Raw genomic sequence first — 16434 nt, 5'->3', positions numbered from 1 at the left:
TTTTGCAAACGTGCATCATGCGTCTCTGTGTACCCGGCACTCAGAGGTGAACTGCACCCCACAGGGATCCCTGTAGAAACATGCTCTCCCACAGCACACTGACCTGGCACCAAAACGGGCATTTCGCCAGCATATAACTGGCAATAGAACGATCCATCCAGAAAATGAGATGCTCAGTATTGGATAATGTGTGCAAATCCTAACAGTCTTTCATTTGAATCATTGTCTGTCTCTGAGGAGGGTGTTCCTTGCACAGTTCATAGTCCTTCACAGAAAAACCTTAGCTCACCTCAAATATGTAGAAGGCGGTACAGTATGTACGTTTGGGAATTGGGCTAGATGATCCTTGAGGTCCCTTCGAACTTGACAATTCAGTTTCTAACTATAAAGGTGAGAGGACGACTCTGGGTTAGGTATCTTGGCATGGTTTGAAATTAAAGTAGTCTGTTAAACCACTCTTTTTGACGTGATCCTCAGGTTATGTGGCACTGTTATGTGTATCTGAAGAAGTGTGCATGCACACGAAAGCTTATACCAAGAACTAACTTAGTTGGTCTTTAAGGTGCTACAGGAAGGAATTTTTTTATTTAGATGTTTTTGTTTGGCAAAACTCAGTTTGTCTTTTTCTGTCTTCCTGCAGGCCAAGAGGAGGTTGGGGGGGGGGGGGGAGTCTTTTAAATCACTTTGTAATGTGAATATAGACCTGGGCTGAGCAGCAGAGGGCGATCTTAACATAGCAGTGGCTGTAGCTGAAAAGAGCAAGCCCGGTTTTTGTTCATCTCTTTTTGGCTGGCCTTTCTATACTCGCGTGCAGGAACATGATGGCACTTCGAAGCTTCTTAAAAATGTGGGTTGGTACAGCGCCACAGTGCTTTTTAAATGTACCAGTAAAGGGGAATATGATGTGCATCTTCACAGGCATTGTGCTGCTTTCCAATGCATCAAAATGTAGCCACACCATGGGGTTATGCTGCAGCAGGAGCAGGGGGCCACATTTCCAACGGGGGGGGGGGGCAAAGCTAGAGGCAAAAGGGGACAGGGCAATGAATGCACGAGTTGCCATTGTTCAAAAGGCACTATCAAAGTTCAAGGTTGCATCCCAGCCAGGTGGAAACATTTTTGGTGGAAATCATGACCAGTGAAGGGTCTGGCCTGGGGAGAGTGCTGAGGGCCGGTTAGAGAGACCTGGAGGGCCACACACAGTCCCTGAACCTGAGGTTCCCTACCCATGCGCTACAGGCTGTAGAAAGACTTGCATTTTTGACAAATAGCAGGAGGTGCTGCCAGATTTTGAGAACAATTGTGTGCTTTTCTGATATATGTTTTGTGACGGGTGTTAGTTTAAAAGCAACACGGCCGCGAGAGTTCTGGTAGCACAAGGATGGAAGACTGAAGAAACCCCAACTAAAGAATCATGGCAAGAAAAATTGATGGACTATGTAGAACTGGCAAAACTGACATAAGCTACGGCACAAGGATAACTGTGACTTTAAGGATGATTGGAACCCTTTACAAAGTATCTGAAGACGCAGCAAAGCGAACTGGACTCCTTGGCAGGTTTTGAATAAACATTCACAAACTTTTTATTGATGATAATCAGCTAAATAGTTTGAGGATCTCTACAACTTTGTAACATGCAGAAAACAGCATTCTTAGAGAAACCAAAGACTGGAACTGAGGGAAGTCAGGGGGTGGGGGTGGGTGGGTTTTTGGGGGGGAGGGAGGAAAAATGGGGGTGGAAACAAGGATGATGTTTTTGGATAATATGTGTTGTTATAATTTTGAATAAAAATAAATAAAAAAAGCAACATACACGCCCTCTGAACCCAATTTTCCAAAGGCTGCAGTCCTGCTGGGTGTAAGCCCTATTCAACTCAGTAGGTCATACTCTGGAGTAGACATGATTGAGATGGCAGCGTGCTTGCTCAAGTCCTCCCATTGGCTTCCTCTCGCAGGCTGTCCAGAGAGAAACAAAGGCTTCCATGCACATGGTTCCAGCTCCAGCCCCTGCTGTCTCCAGCTAGGACTGAGAAAAGACTCCGGCTTCAAACTCCAAAGAGCAGTGCCAGCCAGTACAGAGACAATACTGGTCCTTGGTGGACCAATGGTTTTCACTCAGTATAAGGCCGATTCTTATTTTCAGAGGTGAACCTAGTCTTTGGCAAGGAGGTGCATTGTCAGCCCTGAAGCAGCAAGACACCATGGACCATAAACTCGAAAAGTTTGCTTTTTGCTGCCTTTAGCGCTCTGCCAGTGACTTCCTCTGCCATTGGGGTTGGCTCTGCCCTGCCTCCCCTCCTCCTCTCTTGGTCCATCCATCGGCTTTCCTCCTTCCCTCTGCTTGCTGCTTCCCCTCCTAGCCACTCCGGGCCAGAGTGCAGAAGCACAATACAAACATAGTTTTAAAAGAATAGAGTAGGCATTGGAGACAGCTGATCTATGAATGTGCAAGTGTTATCCTTTAAGAGGAAGGGAAGGGTGGTATTTTGGCAGCTGCATCTGCATGCTCCTACATTTAGGAATCAGTGGGCCTACTGCCTTTCTTTGTACTCACAGGAATTACAAGGCCAGGACTAGTTAAGGTTCTAGGTAAAGGGACCCCTGACCATTAGGTCCAGTCGCGGAGGACTCGGGTTGCAGCGCTCATCTCACTTTATTGTCCAAGGGAGCCGGCATACAGCTTCCGGGTCATGTGGCCAGCATGACTAAGTCGCTTCTGGCGAACCAGAGCAGCGCACGGAAACGCCGTTTACCTTCCCGCCGGAGCGGTACCTATTTATCTACTTGCACTTTGTGCTTTCGAACTGCTAAGTTGGCAGGAGCTGGGCCCGAGCAACAGGAGCTCACCCCGTCGCGGGGATTCGAACCGGCAACCTTCTGATCGGCAAGCCCAAGAGGCTCAGTGGTTTAACCCACAGCGCCACCTGCGTCCCTCAGTTAAGGTTCCAGCTTTCTGGAAATTCTTTATATGCTGTTTTAGGTATTTGACACAAAGCAGGTCCACAGTCCAGGGAACTGCGGCTGTCCCCATCTTGTGCTGCTCTCTGTAAAGCAAACCATGGGTGCCCTAATTGTTTTGCAACAGTGGTGGTGGAGGGGCAGGGCCCTGATTCAGAATGCAGAACAAAAGTGACCATTCTGTCATTGAGTGAAAAATAATTCTTTTTGCCTCTGCAGAAGAGTGGGTACTGGAATTTCTCTCAGCCGAGCTTTGAATACCAGTCTGTGTTATCCAATGCCTGTTCTCTTCTGGTATGCTCATATGGATGGGGCAAATGGAAATAATGTTTTTCTGCACTTCAAGTTAGTGTGGCTGTGTGTTACTGTAATAACTATGAAATGACTAATGGGGTTGAACCACATTATTCTCGTGACGTTTTGTGAAACAGTCAGCTGAGAAAACAACCACCACCAAAACAAAACTCACAATGACATAATAAAGCAAAGGGTGTTTTCCAGGAGAATCTCTTTATTTGCTCACGATAATAAAAGAAAGCCCTGTTATATGAGGGAATTTCTGAAAATTGGTAAAAACATCTAGAAGATTTAGCGGGGGAGGGCAGACCTCAACAACCCCCCCCCCCAAAAGAAACACCTCCAGAACTTTTGTGTCCAGATTTTCACTTTTTGAAATATGGCAACCCTACATTAGGGGGGAAGTTGGGAAAGGGGATTTGGATCTTGTGTCAAAGCCTGTCTCTGAAAACCTCAACAGTAGGCGGGAGATGTTGCAGTCAAGCTTCAATTTTTTCCTCAGAAACAAATATTTGAGCTTCCGTATTTAGCACAGAGGCAGCCTTTTTTAATCTTTTGTGTATGTGTTTCATGGCTGGCACTTGTTGCTTAGTACATTTGAAGAGGACGGCTTAGACTTAGGGGGAAGAAGTCTTCAGATTATTTAATGTTTCTGATTTGGAATGAAGAATAAAGGGCAGGCAGAAGGTATATTGTGAGTGAGCAATAGATCAATGACCATTTTCAAACAGCTAGTTAGTAACTCCCTGGAATCTTGCTCGGATGCCTGATTATCGTCTTCCAAAGCAATTACAGTGGTACCCCCGGTTAAGAACTTAATTCGTTCTGGAGGTCCGTTCTTAACCTGAAGCTGTTCTTAACCTGAGGTACCACTTTAGCTAATGGGGCCTCCCGCTGCCCCTGCACAATTTATGTTCTCATCCTGAAGCAAAGTTCTTAACCCAAGGTACTATTTCTGGGTTATCGGAATCTGTAACCTGAAGCATCTGTAACCTGAAGCATCTGTAACCCGAGGTACCACTGTACTCCATTCCGAACTTAAAATGGAAAGCATAATGCTGGTGGTCAACAAAAGAGGTTTAAAGACTCTCAAGGCAAATCTTAAAAATGTAGTATAAACACTGACAACTGGGAAACACTGGCCTGCAAGCGCTCCAGTTGGAGAACAGCCTTTACCGAAGGTGTCAATGGGCTTTGAAGACGATCAAATTCAGGACAAAAAGGGAGAAACGAGCTAAGAGGAAGGCATGCTTGGCAAACCCACACCGTGATCAACTCCCACCCGGAAACCTGTGTCCCCACTGTGGAAGGACATGTGGCTCCAGAATTGGCCTCCACAGTCACTTACGGACTCACTGTTAAAACTGTGTTCATGCAAGACAATCTTACTCGGTTACGAGTGATTGCCGAAGAAGAAGGAATCTTGCGAAGAATGCTCAGACCTTCCTCTGATCCAGCAAGGGCCTTATGTTCTTGGGCAAGCAGCCATACTTCATAGTGCTTAACAAAGATGAATTATACCTAAGAGATCTTGACCCATGCATGCCTTTAAAAAGTGACTGAAAGCAGCCAACCTGCTGTTCGAGTGCAGAGCTTGCTTCACTCGTTAATTCTTCCACAATGTTGTTTTTAAGATTTCCTTTGCAGTATACAAAGGGTAAATATCCCTGCTTTCTAAATCTACAGGATACCTTAAATAACCCTTTCTTCGGCTTATTACCCCTATGAAAGCTTATTGGCTTTAGAGGCAATTGTCTTAGAATGGTATGAAATGCCTTTGGAGCCCAGGCAGTTTCCTTCCTGTTCAGGTTTAAAGGATTTTCCCACTGGAATCATATATATGGTTGTGTTTTCCCTTCTTATGGGAAGTTGGTTTTCATTAGAAAATATATTGTAATGCAAACAAGCTGAGGAGGTTGTGACCATCTCATAAATTTATGAGCGGGGACTATGGATTACTGAGTGCTTTGAATTTTTAAAGCTCCCACATAGAGAAAAATGAAACCATTATTAAAAACACCAGGGGTGTGTGTATGTTTTAAAAAATAGTTTGGACACTTCCCCCTCCAACTGGGTTTGTATGAGGCAGAAGGGAAGTCTGTGTGGTGTTGAGTCAGTATGTTTGCCAGTTTTCTAAGTTTCCCACAGCGATTTGAGGTTTAGATGTTCCTCTCTCCAAATCTTGGAGGAAAGGCATTGATGTTCTGGGGGACAGAGAGCTAGCCAGACTCTACAGAGTAGTGCATGGCTTAGACTGGTAACACAGGCATATACCCCAAAGGACACTGTATGTAAAAATTAATAATAATAATAATAATACATTTTATTTATATCCCGCCCTCCCCAGCCGAAGCCAGACTCAGAGCGGCTAACATCAAATGTATAACACATTAACATAAAAATAGACAATCAATTAAAATACATCCTCAAATCATATCAGGATCAGAATAAAATCCAATCAGATGGCAACCTGCAGATTAGGGTTGGGGACCTTAAATGCTCACCAGGCCCAACTGTTTGTGCTGAACTTATATGGGCCTGTGAGAAAAATTGGGAGGCCACTTTCATGCAAGTTCTTATGAAGGGGGAGAGGGAGTCAGACTGAACCCCGACCAAAGGCCTGGCAGAACAGCTCCGTCTTGCAGGCCCTGCGGAAAGATGTCAAGTCCCGCAGGGCCCTAGTCTCTTGTGACAGAGCGTTCCACCAGATTGGAGCCGCAGCCGAAAAAGCCCTGGCTCTAGTTGAGGCCAGCCTAACCTCTCTGTGGCCTGGTACCTTCAGGATGTTTTTATTTGAAAACCGTAAATTCCTCTGTGGGACATACCCGGAGAGGCGGTCCCGTAGGTATGAGGGTCCTAGGCCGTATAGGGCTTTAAAGGTTAAAACCAACACCTTAAACCTGATCCTGTACCCCACCGGGAGCCAGTGCAGCTGGTATAGCACCGAGTGAATGTGATCTTGCAGCAAAGACCCCGTAAGGAGTCTCGCCGCGGCATTCTGCACCCGCTGGAGTTTCTGGGTCAGTCTCAAGGGCAGCCCCACGTAGAGCGAGTTACAATAATCCAGTTTGGAGGTGACCGTTGCGTGGATCACAGTGGGCTTTATTTATGTAGGGCTTTATTTTTCAGGGGGAACTAACAGGTACTCAGTTCCGACTCCTCAGGTGGGTTTTTCCCCCTGGGGGTATTCAGAGGTAAGCAGTACTGGCACCTTTTCCCCAAAATGTTAAATGTGTGACACTTACTGAAGCAACTTCATGCCACTGTTTTTTTCCCCTAGGAAAAAACCCCACTAACCGTATGAATATTTGGTCTTCAGAAGTGTGGCTGGAGTCAGTGGCCAAAGGAACCACAGGTCAATGTATGATGCTGAGATTTTGCTTTCTCGTTTGTTTTATTGACTTCGTTTAATTATAATTATATATCACTTTCTTGCAAAACGTCAGGGCAGTGTACAGTGTTAAAAAGAACGTGAAAGCAACACAGAAGAAATGTTAAAATTATTGGCTACGGAATAAAATTTCAAACAACTGCAAATGTAAGCATGAAAAGGTCTTCGAGATACGCAGGGAAGTCAAAGGTGAAGATGATGGTTAGATTTCTGCTGAAAGAGGGTTCCACAGCATAGGACTGACAGCACTATAGGCTATGCCTGATATTTCTGGCTGAGATCAGTCAGGCCTCAGTAACAAGCTTCTGGAGAATCTCAGTGATCAGGTTGGGATATAAGGGCTCAGTGATCCTTAGGTTATTCTGGACCCAAGTTGTTTGGGTCTTTGTATATCAACACAAGCAGACCCTCCAAGTCTTTGAATCGAGATGGAGTCTTTGTATATCAACACAAGCAGACCCTCCAAGTGTCCATATTTTCCAGGAACAGCCCTGGATTTACAGAAGCCGTCCCAGTTTCTGATTTGATCCCGGAATGCCCCGCTTTTTCTTAGGACGTCCCTATTTTCATCAGAGAAATGTGGGAGAGTATGGAGTTATGCGACCCCCCCCCCCAAGCCAAGGAGATAAGGAACTATATAGTCTTTATAAGACATTTGAAGGCAGCCCTGTACAGTCATACCTCGGGCGAGAGCTGCTTCAGGTTGTGTTTTTTCAGGTTACGCACCCGCCGAAACCCAGAAGTACCGGAACAGGTTACTTCTGGGTTTCGGCAGTTGGCATGTGCAGAAGCGCCGAATCACAACCCACACATGCACAGACGCACGCTGCGGGTTGCGAACGTGTATCCTACACGGATCACGTTCGCAACCCAAGCGTCCACTGTATAGGGAAGTTCTTTAATGTTTGATGTATTATTATTATTTTTATTATTATTATTTTTATTTGAAAGCTGCCAAGAATGACTGGGGCAACCCAGTCAGATGGGCGGGGTATAAATAATAAAATCATTAGTGTTGCTGTTATGATGGAAGAGGACGTCCCTATTTTCATGGGAGAAATGTGGGAGCGTATATGCGCAAGGACTTTGAGCGTGATGGATCTTGATGGATTTCTGATGACTCCTGGGAATTTCCTAGCTGGCATGTGATAAACAGGTACAACAAGAGATGTTGTCTTACTGAGGAACAGCGAGGTGTGTAGGGCCATTAAAACGATTGCTCCCAAGGGTCCTGTCTGGTTCTATGAGGATGGCCTTGTTCTCTGGTATTCTGAGGAGCTATGGTTGATGAAGCATCCTGGAGGACGTCTGCAGGACAAGTGTTGGAAATCTTGATCCAAAAGCTGATCAAGCATGTTAAGGATACATAATCATGCATCCGACATGGTAGTAAAGACAGCAAATCAGTCTTTTTGCATTGAAGAATTTGAACTGAGGAACACAAAAATTAAACATTTATTTGCTTATTTGTTTCATAAAATTTGTACACAACTTGATAGTAAAAGAACAAACATACCCTTAAAGTGTTTTTTTAAAAAATCATGAGAAATTTTCAACTATGCTTAAAACCACATAAAAGTTAAAATACCAACAGATTAAAATTCACTTTCTAAGCATCTAGGATGCTTATAATGCCTGCTTGCTTGGTCTCCTTGGCTTCACTTTCACCAAACCACTTCTCTGGAGAGAGAAATAAGCCTGTTGTCTTTTGGAGTCCACGAATAAGACATGAACTGATTTTTTAATTCACTTCTTGGTGATGTTTCTTTATCTTGGCATTTTGGGTACATAGCACCGATAACCGTTCGTAATTAAAACACTGGTTGAAAAGCTCTTTTGATCCACACTCCCATTTTGGCTTTGAATCGAGATGGAGTAGCTCCATTAATTCCAAGAAACTGCTTTGATGTTTGCTTCAACACATCTTTGACCACAAACATCAGCCCCAGCTGCTGGAAGTGTAGGAGTGCTGGGTTCACTTCTTCGATAGTGAAACAGTGAAAAATAAGCACAATAGCTTGCATCCCTCATAAACAGTAGCATAATCCTGTTCTGTACCACTCTCTCACTGAGCTGCAGCCCTTCATTCGCCATCAAACATTATAATATTGCTTAAATTCTGAGTCAGCAAGAGCTAACTCCTTTAGCTTTTGTTTGTTTTACTGGCTCTGTTCCTGTCCCTTTAATGGCAGCCTGTCATCCAGAAACTTAGCAAATGAAGGTTTTCCAAGCCTGCAGGCAGGTAGTGGGGAAAACTTCACTGACTTAATTTCTACACCCCAGGCTTCTGTTTAAGACCAGGTCTTGCTTGCTACCATCTCCAGAACCAGATTCTATCACACCCTCCAAAGTTTCCTATTTTCCAGGGATAATCCTGGATTTACAGAAGTCGTCCCGGTTTCTGATTTGATCCTGGAATGTCCCGCTTTTCCTTAGGACGTGCCTATTTTCATCGGAGAAATGTTGGAGGGTATGGAGCTATGCAACCCCTGAGCCAAAGAAATAAGTAACTATACAACCTTTAGAAGACATCTGAAGGCAACCCTGTATGGGGAAGTGGTTTTTTAATGTTTAATATTTTAATATGTTTAATATTTTAGTATGTATTTCTCTCTTTTTTTTTTTTGAAGCTGAGTAGCAACAGGGAGTCAGTAGTGGGGATGGTGAGGCAAAAGACCCTGGGCCCAATCACACATGCATATTGTATAAAGGTGCAAAGCCCTTCTTCCGCACCCTGTGAAACATAAATGCAGAGGTTTTTTTTTAAACGGCAACAGCACATCGCCCACCCATGACTCCCGAACCTCCCCCAATATCCTCCCCCCTCCCCCCTTTGTTTTGACTGATCGGGGGAGGCTTGGGAGTTGCAGGCGGTCAGCTGTTGCCCAGTTTTATTAAAACTCTGTGCATTTATGTTTCACAGGGTGCAAAAAAAGGGCTTTGCACCTTGCCTGGCAGAGAAACTGCGAGCCTTGCGCCCCTCCTGCGCAATGGCCACCCACTCACGACTCCCGAGCCTCCCCTGATCTGTCAAAACAAAGGGGGAGGGGGGCAGGAGATCTGTACTGCCAGACATCCCTGGTTCCCCTTTGGCAGTGGCGGTGGCAGCGAGCAGCTTCTGAAGCCAGCCAGAGCCAACTGCGCTACCAGGCTGGCTCCGGGCTGCTGAGGCTGCCGCTGCCACATTTCCTGGGGACAGATTTGCAAATCTGAGGATATTCCGGGGACGGAATTTGTCCGGGGACAGATTTGCAAATCCAGGGACTGTCCCCGGGAACCAGAGACGTCTGGTAACCCTACCTTAGTGACTTGCTCATTTTTACAGGCCTAAGTTTACCCAACCTTAGTTAGAATAGCATTTACTAGGCTTGCAACCCATACCAGACTTCATGTCAAAATAATGCATACTCCCCGCAACTGTTCCATTTTAAGTGGCACATCTTGGAATCACAGAAACCCATCCTGGATTCTGTTTGCATCCAAGCATGTCCCTGTTTTGGGGAGGACAATATCGGAGAGCATGCGCAATGCAGGGATAAGCAAATGTGGTACCCTCCAGATCATGGGTAGGCAAACTAAGGCCCAGGGGCCGGATCTGGCCCAATCGCCTTCTAAATCTGGCATGCGGACGGTCCAGGAATCAGCGTGTTTTTACATGAGTAGAACGTGCCTTTTTATTTAAAATGCATCTCTGGGTTATTTGTGGGGCATAGGAATGCATTCATTTTCCTCCCCAAAATATAGTCCAGCCCCCCACAAGGTCTGAGGGACAGTGGACCGGCCCCCTGCTGAAAAAGTTTGCTGACCACTGCTCCAGATGATACAGTATTTGACTCAAAATCCTATCAGCCCCAGACAGCAATGCCAATGGTGACGGAAGATGTGAGGTGTAATCCAACACAATATGGAGGACACCATGCTAGGCTGCCCCTTGTGTAGTGAATTGGCCCTCCTGGAAGCAGCCAGAACCAGCTCTCTGCCCCCGTGATTTTAGTTCTGGTTCTGCATTATAATCCCTTCTCACAGCTATTTCCCTCTGAGCAAATCAGGAAGAATGTTCAGTAAACAGATTATCTGTAAGCCACCCGTAATTATTTGATGATGCAAGGCCATAGAATGCCGGTGACAAGGGATTATTATCTGAGGTGTTGATCACCCACCTTGGACCACTTGCTATCACTTCACAACCCTTGTGACAATAAACAGCGGTGCAGAGGCGCAGGAATGGAGGTAAGGGCAGCCTTGGGACTTGTTTATTTCCGCCACAGAAGCAATGATGCCATTTACAGGAGTGTTATTGCCCCACTCCACCCCGCTCTGGAGGGTTGGGAGGGGAAGTTCTGTTGCACACATCGGGTCCTCCCTTAAAGAGGGCACGTGTTGCGGTGAGACCTGGCAACCTAACCCTGTGTTGTGGGTGGGTACGTTTGGATAGCCACAACACCCGATTGGTAGGTCCCTTGATGCAGGGTTCAATCAGGCCAATGGGACGCAGGCTAAACAGATCAAGGGACCTATATATACCTATGCATGTGACCCAGAGCTTTCTCTTTCAGTGCGTGCATCGGAACACCCGCCCACCTCTCCCTACTTTTAGGGCTTTGCGCTTGACCTTGCTATGCCATCATCTGTCGTTGGGACAGGGGCACGGCAGGAATTTTCCCGACTTGGCTGACTGGCTGTTGCCATTTGGGTTTCGCCTGCCGCGTAGCAAATCGTCACAACTTGTAAGGTTGCAGATAGGCTCTGGTTCAGGTGATAGGGATGGAAGAACGCTCTCGCCATCCCTATGTGAAGGGTATTTCGTTAAAGGAATCCAGGGACTCAGCTGGTTTGGTCAACCCCTGTGAGGGGGTTGTGCCTGTGCCTGAGTCCAGGGGGGCATTTTGGTGGCAGAGTTAGCCCATTCCCAGCTTTCCGCTTATCCAGGTGTTCACCCTTGGCTGACCTATGCTGGTGCCCTGGGTCAGCGCTACCTGCATGGCAGGGAGCTAGTCGAACCAGAGCCTATGTGAAAGTGCAACCGGTCACTTTCTGTAATCAATAAAGTTGTGGCCTAAATTCTGCCAAAAACCAAACCAAAATTTGAGTCCTGTCTGAATTTATTTAAGGGGGAGGTTTAAAGGTCTAAACATGCAAGGGGGAAATCCTTGCCTGAAAGGAGGAGAATTGGATTGGGTGTGACTCTTATGTCTTAGCCAGTGCTATTTTTATAGAAAAAGAGGTTCCAGAACTCACCATGAACCCTTATTCTCTTATAATGGCAATGGCACCCATCAGAGAGGTGCCAGAACTGAGTTCCAGCCTAGTCTACGAATAAAAAAAAATATTATTTTAAAATTCTGTCCTGCTTTACTCCCAAAGAAGAGTTCCTTAAAGAAATGGAGATTATTGCATAGAAATTCTTCCCTCTACAGAGCATGGCTGCGTAAGCATTGCCAATTTCTCCCATGTGCTCCCATCACTGACTTTTGGACCAGGGTGTCCAAATCTCAGGGTCGTGGGTTTGAGAGCTCCACACTGGGCAAAAGAATTTCCTACATTGGAGAGGGTTGGACTAGATGACCCCACAGATTGAAGTAGCCTGGATTTATGTTGGGGGGGCAGGGTGCCCATCTGCCAACCCGTCACCACCCTCTGTCTGGCTCTATTCAGAATGAAATGTCTCAGCAACAGTTGTGCTAAATTACTTTATTTGGACCCCCCAGCGCTCAGAAAAAATCTGTCAAAACTTTCAGTCCTTTGAAAAATAATTGAAAAATTAGCATTTCCTGCAGTGTTTTTTTTTTCTCTTCAAAATTATACGCCTTCTTTCAGGAGTGCCAGCTTGGCCCCCACGACCATGGGGGCCCGGGGACCTGCAGCGTGCATGGCCCTGGCGCCGAAGGTTGTGGGTGGCCCTTCATGGGGAATTTTGTGGGTGCTTGGAAACCCAGGGAGCTGGAACCTAGGCATTTTTTCATCTCAAATTATTATTATTTTGTAAATCTAAACTAAAACAAGTTTCCTTGCATTTGTTGAAAACCTTACCAGGGCTTCCTCCTCTCTTTTTTCCCTCTCCAGTGCAGTTTTCCTGTGTCCATTTATATTTTTGAGCAGTGCTTTCTTCCTGGGGGTACGCATACCCCTAAACATTTTGCGAATCTAAGTTTGGCCTCATTGTCAGGGCCGGATTGAGGTTTGATGAGGCCCTCAGCTACTGAAGGTAATGGGGCCCTTTATATGTCCAGCTGTGCTTTGTCAACAACAAATTGTCGCTGTTTTTTTGTGTTGAATATATGCTATATGGTAATTTATGGACCTAATAGGTATCTAAAGCCATTTGCACATAACAAAATATGTATTTTATCAAATTTGAACTGAAATACAATTAAGAAGTGATATTTTAGAGAGCAGGCTAGCAGGCAGAGCCTGCTACTTACATCAGGCATAGGCAAACTCCGGCCCTCCAGATGTTTGGGACTACCATTCCCATCATCCCTAGCTAACAGGGCCAGTGGTCAGGGTTGATGGGAATTGTAGTCCTGAACATCTGGAGGACCGGAGTTTGCCTGTGCCTGACTTACATCATATTGTTGCTGTAAGGTAAAGGTAAAGGTACCCCTGCCCGTACGGGCCAGTCATGACCGACTCTAGGGTTGCGCGCTCATCTCGCTCAAGAGGCCGGGAGCCAGCACCGTCCGAAGACACTTCCAGGCCACGTGGCCAGCGTGACGAAGCTGCAACTGGCGAGCCTGCACCAGCGCCGCACACGAAAACGCCGTTTACCTTCCCGCTATAAAGCGGTACCTATTCATCTACTTGCACTTTGACGTGCTTTCGAACTGCTAGGTGGGCAGGAGCTGGGACCGAACGATGGGAGCTCACCCCGCCACAGGGATTCGAACCGCCGACCTTACGATCAGCAAGTCCAAGGCACTGAGGTTTCACCCACAGCGCCACCCGCATCCCAATTGTTGCTGTATGTAGGTTTTATTTTATTTTATTTTTTATCTTATATTTTGGAAACGTACATCCCGTTGTTTTTTCCTTTATTTTTTTGGGGGGGCCCCCCAAGAGAGTGGGGCCCTGAGCTATAGCTTCTTTAGCTTATGTGTAAATCCGGCACTGCGAGGCAATATTTCAATATGAGTAGGATAATGAGAGTACCTTTAAAAAAAATTTTTTTTGGGGGGGAGCACTGCTTTTGAATACTGTATTTTTATTTATTCACCTGATTTAGGGAGGGGGGTGCGCAGCTGCTACGCCCATCATGCCACCCCCCTCCCCCGCTTTCCAATCCCACACTTCTAGAAGTGTGGGCACCCCAGGCTTTCCGTTTAGGGACGGGACTTTAGCCACGCTCCCCGGGCCGCCCCCGGCGCTTGCAAGGCTCGGGCTGCAGCGCCCGGCCGCGTCCGCCAGGGGTTGCGCCTCGGCCCTTTCCCTGCTCAGCCGCCAGGGCCGCCCGAGTCCCGGGCGAGGGTGGACGTCGGCGCGGCAGCAAGCGGCTCTTCTCCGGCTCCTCCGTCCGAGGCACGGCGATCGGAGAGCGCCATGCCCCCTGGCCCCGTGCAATAGATCCCTCCCCTCCTCCCGCCTTCCCAGGGCCAGATCCCCCTCTTTTGGAACCGACTCGGCGTGCGCTTTTTCTTTTTTGTGTTTCCACCCGTCCGCAAAGCCTTGGATTTGCGGGTGCGCAAAGAAAGAAGGGAGCGCCAGGAGAAACCATCGCAGGCAGCCGCCAGCGGGCTTACAAGGTAAACCCCCGAGGAGACGTGGATCGCTTTATTTTTGCGGGGGGGGGCTGCCCAACCCAACCCTTCCTCCTCCGCTTTCCACTTGGGATCGCTTAAGACCGGAATGGAAGGAGAGAGATGGGGGTGGGGGTGGGGGGTGGACGTGCGTGGAGGAGAAAGCTGCGCATCTTGAATTGTGCAACAATGTGTGCGTGCGCGCAAACTTGGCGCGCCTCCCCCCGTTCCTCCGTTTGCAGCCAAAATGCAAGCCAGATCCCAACTCGTTCCCCCCGGGAAGCAAGTCCCACGGCTGCTCGGTGCTGTGTGTGTGTGTGTGTGTTTATTTACTCCCGAGTAAGCGTTGGATGGAGGGGTAGGTGGGTCGTGGGGCAGGAGCGGCCGGTGTGCCCCCCCCCCATCCTCTCTCTGCATGTTTTTCACTCGGAGGTGACTTTGGAACTTTACTCGCGAGGAGAGCGTGCAGCAAAGCGCCCCTCTCCAGTGGTGCAATTTCAATGATCCAAGGGCTGGGCATTCCCGACCTCTTCTCCCCCCCCCCCCCCGCCAAAGAGCTCGTGCCTTCTCTTCCCTCCCCCCCCCCCCCCCGCTTCTCGGAGCGATTGCACGGTGGTTTGAATTAAGACCCCGTAGCAACAGCGAGCACAAAAAATGAAGTTCTTTCTTGCCTCGTTGCAGTCATGCGCTCGCCTCTTGCCCTTTTGGTTCCGCTGCCTTTGGCTGGAAGGAGGTTCAAGAAAATAAGTGCGCGTGGAAGAAAAAATTGCCACTTGAAGCAGATCGATATATGTGTGTTAAGTGGTGGGGGGGATTCCAGCCCTTGGTGATATTTGGGGAAAAGGGGAAATAGCAACGCCTGTTGTGACTTTGTTGTGCAATCCCATTCAACTGGTTGTTGCTTGGACTTTTTACTTTATTTTTTTTTTGCGGGGGGGGGGGGGAAGAGAGAGAAACACAACCCACATGCAATTTAGTGACACAACCACATTCCATGAGTTGCAGTTAAGATTCCTTTCTCCTCCGCTGGGGAAGCTGGAGATTTGTTGTCAGGGAGCTGTTCTGGGTCTTCTGTCAAACATCTGGATTTTCAGCCTCTCCCTTTATTGCATGGGGGGGGGAGAAAAGTTTCCCTCACTCTTCCTTCTCTGGTTTTTCTTTTTTTTAACATTTTAAACAGTAGGCACACAGAGGATGCAACACCCCCCCTTTTTTACTTTCTTCCTGCACCCCATTCAAAGATTCCTAGCATTCTCTTAACACACACACACACACACACACACCAGTCACCCACAGAAACAAAGGGCTTTTCTTTATCCTATTGTTTAAAAGTCAGATATCTGGAGATGAAGAGAGCAGAAAGGAGGACCCTTTTTGGAAGCAACCGTTTTTTAAAAAAAGAAACCCTGAGGATGGTTAGTTCTGAAAAGCTGAAGTATGCATTGAACCACATTCGGTAAGGAAGAGGAAGAAAGTAAACATATGGATTTGTGTGGAGCCGAAATCCCAAGTGGCCAAGTGTGTTGTCTGTTTATTCCCTGCTTAAGGGATTTGCCTGGTGCTTTTAAGGGAGCGCTGATTTTGCTGCCTCGAGGGGGACTGGTTATTCCGGGTTTGCCGCTTCAAAGTAGGTTGTACTTGTATTTATGGAGGGAGGGGAAAGCCGGAAACGTGAGTGTCCCGCAAGGGTGTCTCTGTTATCTGACAAAAGGGCCGGGGAAGAAGGCCTTTTCGCAACAGCTCTTCGCCCATCGCCTCTGTGCAGCCACAAGGCGGGAATCTCAAAATGGAAGCCCCCTCCCTTCGTTTCCGGGTGCGGGGGGGGGGGGGAGGCCCAGAGCCGAAGCCCAGGGATTGGTGACCTGTTTGTCACCTCTCGGGCAAAGCTCATTACAAATGGAAGTGACACACGGTTATTATGTAAACTGGAGGCTGCAAGCGCCACGGCTGAGTCGATCTCAGGCGCCTGTTTGCATGTCAGAAAAGCAGTCCAGGAGGCCGGTTCAGCTCGACGGGTTTCCAACTAAAGCCTGGCAAATGTGGAAGGTGAGTTGC

At 47.4% G+C, this 16434-nt stretch overlaps 1 protein-coding gene across 4 annotated transcripts in view; it reads left to right on the top strand.

Moving 5' to 3' along the window:
- Positions 1-14079: 14079 nt before the first annotated feature.
- Positions 14080-16434, top strand: part of MOB3B (MOB kinase activator 3B) — a 97060-nt gene continuing 94705 nt past the window's right edge. The window contains exon 1 of one of the 4 annotated variants that reach the window (XM_080987966.1): positions 14080-14385. The gene's annotated coding sequence lies outside the window, so the exon portion shown is untranslated. Of the gene's footprint in view, positions 14386-14638; positions 14738-15963; positions 16426-16434 lie in introns of those variants that run through there. The other 3 variants (XM_080987963.1, XM_080987965.1, XM_080987964.1) reach the window with 3 other exon arrangements.

The sequence above is a fragment of the Podarcis pityusensis genome (genome assembly GCF_964106645.2).
Source record: "Podarcis pityusensis genome assembly, chromosome: 17".
NCBI classification, from domain to species: domain Eukaryota; kingdom Metazoa; phylum Chordata; class Lepidosauria; order Squamata; family Lacertidae; genus Podarcis; species Podarcis pityusensis.
Note: the sequence above shows the minus strand (reverse complement) of the source record. Positions and strands in the feature narration are given on the sequence as shown.